This window comes from Diachasma alloeum, unplaced genomic scaffold, assembly GCF_001412515.2.
Source record: "Diachasma alloeum isolate Michigan unplaced genomic scaffold, Dall2.0 Dall_scaffold_00421, whole genome shotgun sequence".
Classification (NCBI taxonomy): domain Eukaryota; kingdom Metazoa; phylum Arthropoda; class Insecta; order Hymenoptera; family Braconidae; genus Diachasma; species Diachasma alloeum.
This window is the reverse complement of record NW_021680560.1, coordinates 58,670-68,811: the sequence shown is the minus strand read 5'-3', so window position 1 is coordinate 68,811 and position 10,142 is coordinate 58,670.

Here is a 10,142-nt window from a genome sequence, read left to right as displayed (position 1 = left end):
TTGCCTTTTGGCAGCGGTTACATCGCCGACATATATACCCTCGCTTGTTTACCTTTCAACATATCGAGTACATTCCATAGCGAAGTGGTAAACCGGGTTAAATCGATTTTGACTTTTGACCAGTTTTTCATGACTATCTCGAAATCTAAGAGAGATAGAAATTTTTTTCTCATGACCTTATTTATAACCCTCAATGGGCACTACAGAAAGGTAATGATAAAAATTTTTCTTTTAGATTCTGAGATATTTGTCAAAAACTGACCAGTAGTCAAAATCGAATTAACGTAGATTACCGCTTCGCTACTGAATTTACATTTTTTTTTGTATTCACACAAACCTCCTACGCTCCATATCTCTTGAACAAATCACCGATATTTACATAGTGCTCTCATAAGTTATTTTTCAAACCATCGTCACTCATGGATTCCCATTCAGAAAACAAACAGAGAAAAAAGTGAATTAATTTTATAAACTAATTTCTAGATGTTAAAAACTCCTGTTCTGAAGCTTTATCCTTGGCGGTATCATAAAATTTAATCAATTTGGGAATTGTTTTTAAGAACCGATATTTTCTAAAACCAATGCTCAATTTTTCTTCATTTTAGAAAATTTTCAAATTGAACTAAAAAATTGCGGCCGAGATATGGAATGGTATGAAAATGTGAAATTTTGAAAATGTAAGGATTGAGATCGTTGAGGTAGATCTTGGAATAAGTTATTAGCGCCATTTCTAATGGAATGATAGACTAGAATTTAACGTGAATGGAAAGATGGCGCAGCTGTTGAAAAAATTATGTGTTGACGGTTCTCAATCATTTAAATTTATACGTTTAGTGGGATAAGAAGATGGGCCTCGACACCAAGCGAAATTGATAAACTATCGCCGTTAAAACTCGGCCGAACCTTTGTGATACACAATCGCCCAACTTTCGCCGTCGAAGGACGAAGGTCAGATTACTTAATAGAATTAGCAGAGCGGAAAAAAAATTATTAATTGCAAATAATATATGGCTCATTATTAAATTATCGCTATAGGTGTACAAGGGCAGTAGTTCGATGATCTTGAATAAATGATCCAGAATTATGTGAAGACCTTTGGGTTATTTCTGCGTCCATTCTATTGAAAAAAAAATCTATCGTCTTTTTGCCTATCTGTTCAGTGGAGAATGTTTGCTAGAAAATATTGTATATATAGAAGAATTAATGGAATTTGATATGCATACCACTTATTCTGTTTATATATTTTCTATACAAATCATTGATACATTGTTCCGAATAATTATATCAATAATAGATTTTATAGAGATCCATCAATTTTTTCTACATAATATTTTCGACTAAACCAAACGCAAAGAAAATAAACGGTTGTTTCTGACAGAAATCGGGGGAAAACGATTTATAATCGAAGTCGAGCAGAAGTCTAAAAGAATTTTCGTGTCGCGGGACCTGAAAAACCCATTTTCGTGGCGCCGCGCGCCACGAAATTGCCGTTTTCCAGGTCCGGCGACACGAAAAATAATGTTCACATCTCGCCACGGAAAACATATCACCCTCCCCCACGTGCTTGCCATCCTCGCCTTCGGCTCGGAAGGCAATCTTGCACGTGGGGAACGATGATCTGTTTTCCAAGGCTCGGGCATGAAATGTACTATTCCTAGCAGATATGCGCTATGCTTTTCTATACGAAAATTCTCTCCATCATTGATCATTGAAATCATTGATTTCATGGAGAGAATTTAGCAATCAACGTGAGGCTGCTAAACTATCGCCCGCGAGATCAGAGCGATTATTCAGCACGGAAGGAAATTTCAGAGAACATCGCTTGAAAATCTTCCGGTAAAAATTACTTTGAAACGGCAGGCTACTTCAACCGTTGGTAAGGTAATTAATTAATCACAAAACACATGAGCACGGTGCATGGCATTGGGTTTTCTACTGAGTTAGATATTCATTTGAATCTTGAAATCGAATTTGATTATTTCCGCTCAAACCATCGCCTGTCAATTTTACAGGCGATAGTTTATTAGTGATAAGAGTAACTACTACAGTACCACGAAGATATCGGCTTCGAGTAGCAAGGTAAGCTTAATTTTATTATTACAATAAATATTGACCACTTCAGCCGAATATATTTTTGTTTATAGCCTATTGATTGTTTGGCATATAAGAAGCAATTGGGAGAAGCTGTACCAAACTAACAAAGTGGATTAAAGCATCGTCATTGCTATTAACCAGACATAGTTACAAAATTTATACCCAAAATGTATTATCTACGCAATTGAAAAAATGATTGTCTATATAATATATGTATAGCCACAGTGACAGCCGCATAGAAAAATAAGTCAGTGCCAAAAATTGATATGTTCATTTCAAAGTCTCACTTTCAATAAACAACGGCAACACTTCAATAATATTGGACAAATATAATAAACATTCTATGGTCATTTCCACGAAAACTATTGCCTGCTGTTCTTCTGGGCGATACTTTTAGGGTGAGGCTAAGGAGAGAAACATTGTTTCTTACAAACCATACATGGCCCATTTCCCAACTATCGCTAAGGGTATATAAGACCAATAGTTGGATTTTTTAAAGTGAATGATACAAAATTAATCGAGAAACAATGTGCTACTTTTTAACGGATTCTATTGATAAACAAATCTGTTACCTTTCTGCGCGTTTCTTCATTACATTATGTTTCATAAATAAACTATATATTATTAATCAATACCACTCGAAATGTGTAAACAATTTATTTATTTGATATTGTGTCTGTGCATTTTATTTGGTATTACTTCATTCAATTCTTCAGTAATATATTGTTGCAAATAATTATGTCAATAATCAATTTTATAACAACTTCAAAATCTATCAATTTTCTCCATACAATATTTTCAAATCAACTTGCAAGTAAAAAAAACCGAGGAGAAAATCTCGTCAATCTATCGCCGAGGAAATCAAAGCGATTATTCAGCGTGAAACAAAAAATTTCATAGAGTATCGCTTGACATCATTCCACAGTATCGCGGTAAGACTTCGTTTAAAAAAGCTCATCAATTCAATCGTGGGGAATACATTTTGTGATCACAAATCCTATAAGTACTGTTCACTGTTTTCGATTTCGAACTGACTTGGATAGCCCCTCGAATCTTGAAATATGATTTGATTATTTTCATTAACTATGTCTTGATGATTTTCCAGATGATACTTGATCGGTGATGAGATAAACTACACCAGAGATATCAGCTTGGAATAGCAAAATGAAAGGAATTTTGTTATGTTTGTACACATTGACTGATTCAGTTGAATAGACTATGGTTTGTAATTTATTGATCGTTGAGTATAGAAAAAAACGACTGTTGGATAAAGTGTTAAACTTCGGCAGATGATGGAAGTATCGATATAGTATAGAATTGAGACGTTTTTACATTATTTTTACCCAAAATATATTATCTACAGTTTAAACAATGATTATTATTTCTTATTTTATTTATTAGACACCCAACAGCCTAGGCTAATTATAGGGTCAAATCATATTACATATTAATCGCATAAAAACAAATATATACATATTTACACACAATATCAGTTGAAGAAGACGATGGCGGATCTAATTAAATGGCATATAAACAATATTTACGTTTATCTGAGAGATTTGACGAAGCTATGTGCTTTGATTGCAATTGACGCTAGAGGGGTCGTTAGAATATCAACTGAGTCATCACAGAATTCAATAAACCTATTCACAGAATCACACGCATACCGAATTGCTTGAATAACATATGCATAGCCACAATGACAGAAGTATAGGAAAATAACATTGTGAAAAATTGATCCGTCGTTTTGAAACTATATCGCCTGCTTTTCTTTCAGGCGACAGATTATTGCACAACTGGGCAGACGAATATGATTAATTGAAAACAATAGATGCCCCCTTTTTAAACTATGGTCATGGGTATGCAAGTGCAATACTTCGATAATTTCAAAAGAATCATACAACATGACTTTGAGAATTTTCGGCAATTTTTGTCGCCGAATTTAGGTAAAAATTTAAGAGAAAAACGCGGGAGATTTCTATTGAATTTCTATAGAAGTTTTCATTATTTTTTTAGCCGTTTCAATTGAAATGTTCAATTGGAACTATTAGATAGAAAAAACATTGGATAGAAAAAATTTTCTCTAGAATTTTCTCGGTTTAAATTTACTAAGTTTGTTTCGTTCAATTTTCCTTTTCTTTCCATCAAGAAAATCAAACAAACAAACTTCGAAAATTTCAACTGAAGGAATTATATAGAAATAATTATAATAGAATAAGTTGTATAGATAAATCCTATTCTAGCGACTTTTTATTCAGCATTTTTCCTGTTGGACCCTTAGTTCTATGCTCATTTACATGAAAACTATCGCCCGTTGTTCTTCCGGGCGATACTTTTAGGGCGAATCTAAGGGGAGAAAAACTATTTCTTACAAACATCGTATGTTCCATTTCTCAACTACCGCGATGGGTATATAAGACCAATAGTTAGATATTCTTCAGTCAATAATACAAAATGACTCGAGAAACTGTTTGGCTGAGTCTATTGGTGGAAAATCCGCAGCCTTTTTGTGCGTTTCAAAATCTCTCAATTTTTCCTACATAATATTTCCAATTCGCGTTGCGAGTAACAGGACTAGTAGGAAAAGATATGAATTTTACTCATAGACTCGGATAAAAAAAAATGAATTTGTTATTGAAGTCGAGTATGAGCCCAAAAAAATTATCTGAAGGATGCGCTAGGTTCTCCCATGCAATTTTACATCCGCTCGGTTTTCCTATGCAACTGTTGCATGGAATTATTATATGTTTCGTCAAACTATCGCCTAGAAAATCGAAGCGATTGTTCAGTATGAAAAACTATTTCACAAAATATCCCTTCAAATCGCTTCAGAAGGTGGTGATTCCAATCATTTATAATACAGTATATTATCACTGGCTGCACTGGCCTATAAGTACTGTACATCGCTGTTGATTTCGAGTTAAGTTGAATAAATCCTCGAATATTAACACATGATTCATTTATTTCCGTCGAGACTATCGCCTAGTGATTTTCGAGGTGATACTTGATTGGTGAGAAGATAAACTACCCCAAAGATATCGGCTTTGAGTAGCAAGATGAATCGAATGTTGTTGTGATTATACACATTGACTGATTAAGTTGAAGAGACTAGTGTTAATATTTGATTGACTATTGAATATATAAAAAAAACAACTGTTGGAAAAAGCGTTGACTTCGGCAGATGATTGAAGTATCGGTATTGCATAGAATCAAGACATTGTTGTATGATTTCTATCCAGAATGTATTATCTCCAGTTGGAATAATAATTGCTTGGATAACATATGCATAGCGGCACTGATAGATGTATAGCACGATAACTTATTGCGAAAAATTGATCCGTCGGTTTCAAACTCTCGTTTCGGATAAACAGCGGCGACACTTCAATAATATTGGACACATAATATGAATTCCATGCTTATTCCTCACAAAACTATCGCCCGCTTCCCTTCCAGGCGATAGTTTATTGCAAAACTGGATGGAGAATATTATGATATTTATTGCAAACAACAGACATCCCCTTTCTAAACTATCGTCGTAGGTATGCAAGTGCAATAGTTCGATAATCTTGAGTGAATAATGCAGCATTACTCAAGGAACTTTCGACTAATTTTTTGCCAATTCCATTGAACAAATTGAAATGTTCACTCAAAAATCTGTATGAAAGAATCAATAGAATTTCATCAATGTATACAGTTGATCTTGTTCGAAAGATTTCTATAGAACTTTTCTTAATTTTTTTGGGTCGTTTTTATTGACATGTTTAATAGAAAATATTGAATAGAAAAAATTTTCTCTAATTGTTTCTTTCAATTTTCACTTCGTTTTCATCAGGAAAGTGAAACAAAGAGACTTAGAAAATTTGAAATGAAAACACTCTAATATAATAAGTTGCGTAGGAGAATCCAATTCTAGAGACTTTTTCTATAGTACTTTATCTATTGAACTCTTAGATAGAAACGGGCAGAAACTGACAGAAAGTTCTACAGAAACCCAATAGCAATTGTATTGGATTTACCTAGAATTCGCTAGGTTTTTATGTGAAATTTTTTCATGGATCTTTCTACTCAAAATCTATCCCCTAAAGTTCAAATGACTATTACCAAAATAAAAATTGCCTAGCTACTATGACAAAAGAATTGAAGAATGAGGGATTGGAGAAAATTAATTTGTCGGTTTCCAACGCTCACTCTGGATAAACAACGGTGATATTTCAAAAATTTTGGCCATTTATTACATCAATTCTCTGCTCATTTCTACCAGAAATATCACCCTTTATTCTTTGGGGGGATACTTTTGGAACGAACATAAGGAGAAAAAATTGATTTCTTACAAACACTGCCCCATTTCTCAACTATCGCTATAGGCATATAAGACCAATAGTTAGAAAATAGCCAGATGATTTAAGTATCGGTATTCCAGAGAATCCAGAAATTGTTATATGATTTCTACCCGAAATAGATTTCAATTAAAATTTAAACAATTACGGCGTAAATAATTTACTCATGGCCATGATGATAAAAGCATACAAAAATTATTTGTTCCTACAAGTTCATCTGCCGTTTTCAAATCAGCTTTGAATGAACAACGGCGATACTTCAATGATATTGGCCATGTAGAACATGGAATCTATATGCATATTGCTAGTAAAACTATCGTCCGCTTCTCTTCCAGGCGATTGTTCATTGCAAAACTAGGTAGAGGAATATTATTTTTTGGAAAGAACCGATGCTCCCTTTCTAAACTGGCCATGGGTATGTAAGTGTAACGGTTGAATAATCTCGAATGGATAATACAACATGACTTGAGGAACTTTCGGCTTATGCTTCACTGGTTCCATTGAACAAACTACGTAGTCTTTCTGTGCGTCTCTGCAATATAGAATATTCACTTAAAAATATCATATGTATGGAAGAATCAATAGAATTTGATCTATGTATACAACTTATCAAGTATGAAAAAAAAATTAGAAGGAAAACCCACTGAATTCGCTATAGAATCCTATTGGATGTTTATAGAACTTTCCATAGTTTTTGTGGCCTATTGCTATGTAAAATAGGAACCATCGGATAGAAAAATATCTGACGGAAAAAAATTTATAGAAAAATTTTTTGGTTTGAATTTTTCAAGTTTGTTCCCTTCAATTTCCCTTTTTTTCCTCGGGAAAGTCGAACGAAGAAACTCAGAAAATTCGAGCTAGAGAAATTCTATAGAAAAAATTCCAATAGAATAAGTTGTCTACAAAAATCGAATTATAGCGACTCCTTATATACAATATTTTCTATTGGACTCTTCGATAGAAATGGCCAAAAAATAATAGAAAGTTCTATATAAATCTAAAAGAATTATTTTGTCATGCTTTTTTTGACTAAAAAATTGATCACCCCGAGCTCGAATTACGATTACCAAAATAAAACTTTCATAGCTACTCTGACAAAAGCATAGAAAAATGAGGGATTGCGGAGAATCAATTGCTCGGTTCCAATCCTCGCTCCGGATAAACAACGACGATACTTCAATGATATTGGTCATAGATAATATGGATTCTATGCTCATTTCCACCAGAACCATCGCCCGTTGTTCTTCCGGGCGATGCTTCAATGATATTGGCCATTTATAATGTGGATTCTTTGTTCATTTCCACCAAAAAGTATCACCCGTTGTTCTTCGGGGCGATACTTTTGGAACAAACCTAAGGAGGAAAAATTGTGTACCGCAATCTCCAGCATAATATTGTATATATGATTATTGAAAACAACATGTGAATTCAATCAACCATGATGTGAGTAGTGTAGTAATGCGGGTACTGGCGCAACGTTTTTGGCGTCGACCTGGTCGTTGGGGCCCAGTAGAGGGCTCAGATGAAAGTAGATGGCTGGGTGGATGATTAATTTGCGGGGTCGCGGTTCAATTCGCGGTTTGATTAATTAATTCGCAATTTCTTCCCTCGAAGTGATGAAAGGGTTAATTAATTCGCGGGGTCGCTGTTTAATTCGCGGTTTGATTAATTAATTCGCAATTTCTTCCCTCGAAGTGATGAAAGGGTTAATTAATTCGCAGCTTGATTCGCGGGGTCGTGGTTTAATACGCGGTTTGATTCGCGGGGCCGCGGTTTAATTCACGGTTTACGCGGTTTGATTCGCGGTGTGATTAATTAACTCGCCATTTTTCCCTCGAAGTGATGAAAGCGTTAATTAATTCGCGGGCTCGCGGTTTAATTCGCGGTTTGATTCGCGGTTCGATGAATCAATTCGCAATTTCTTCCCTCGAAGTGATGAAACGGTTAATTAATTCGCGGGGTCGCGGTTTAATTCGCGGTTTGATTAATTAATTCGCGATTTTTTCCCTCGAAATGATGAAAGGGTTAATTAATTCGCGGCTTGATTCGCGGGGTCGCGGTTTAATTCGAAGTTTGATTCGCGTGGTCGCAGTTTAATTCGCGGTTTGATTGATTAATTCCCGATTTTTTCCCTCGGAGTGATGAAAGGATTATTTAATTCGCTGGTTAATCAATTTAATTCGTGGTTCTGCGTTACAAAGGACCTTCTCGGTGACCAAGTCAATCCACCCCGCGAGGGGGTGAGTGAAGGGGTTAATTAATTCGTAGCTGTAGAAATCATAAAAGGTGCTCCTCTTCTTCTTCAAACATTAACACCTGGGTCCACTTGACATGTCTGAACTTGAATTTTCCGGTACTTTCTCGTTTGCCGCCCCCCCTTCGTGTGAAATTGTTGTTGATAACGATATCAATATGTAAATATTTATTTTAAAAAACATTTTCCTGTCACATGTCTGAACTTGAGTTTTCCGGTACTTTCCTGTTTGCCGCTCCCCTTCGTGTGAAATTGTTGTTGATAACGATATCAATATATACATATTTATTTTAAAAAGAAGGGGAGGGAGTATGTATATCTGCAAAGGCAGAGGATCAGTCATTCAAAAATTTAGGTACCCCCACCAATTTGGTATAGTCCTCGACAAATTTTACGCGTTGTAGTAGGAGGAGTTTCTGAAAACTCTCCATTTGCTGCAAACTGATAAGAATGGAAATGCATTGGAAGAGTTCCGAACGCAATCTTTTGTTTATAGACTTTTTCGGTTCACCTGAAAGCGCACGTTGTACTCACAACCCTAAGAACATGATGTTTGAGAAACTGGAGCAGAGTTTTCGGACCCTTTGATGTCTTATCGCACCGCAAAGATTAAATGTTATCCACGTCATTTTTCAGCTAATTTTTTTCCCACGAACAAAAAATGTTGCTATTTTCCATGAGTCACATGATTCTTTTTCAATCAATCACGTGAGATTTTACAGACTGTACAAGCGTAGACACACTCACCTTTGTATCTATATAAACAAATTTCACCTTGATTTTCCGCTAGTTCTTTAGTGTCTTTATCATGAACAACATGGATCCTAACGCGTGTAAAAGATTATTGAGGTCATTGGAAGATGCGTATGAAATAGTGAAAACGAATAGGAGACCCAGGAAAAATCAACAATGGCTTAATCACATCAGAGGATATGCAAAAGAAATTATTGCATTATTCAAGAGGAGTGCGAGTCATAGTGAGAAAAGACGTTTAACTCATATGTTAGGACGACTGAAAGCGTTCTACGCAAGATTCAGAAACTTGGAAGTGATAGGAGACTTAAGGGGTAATTTAACCGATAGAGTCCGATGGGAGGACTTGCAAAGTGTTTTTGAGGGTCGTATGAGAACAGGAGTGATTATTAACGTGAAAAATCCAGACATACCCAAATTTTTAGATGATGCTAGACGAATGCTCTGTGTACGTTTGAAAAATGCATTGAAACAAGAAGGAAGTTTGAAAGTGAATGTAGTGTTAACGTGTAAATATGAAATTAATAGAGATGAACATCTCATTGAAGAAGAAAAATATTTCAGTACCAAGAATGAAATAATTCTTGATTGAACTGATATTAGGCAGGAAAAAGAGTCAGGCTGGAGATTAGTTGACGTCATCAATTTAGAAGTGAACATAAATAAATATAATCCATTGCGCGGAGGATCCAGCTTCGTTGAAC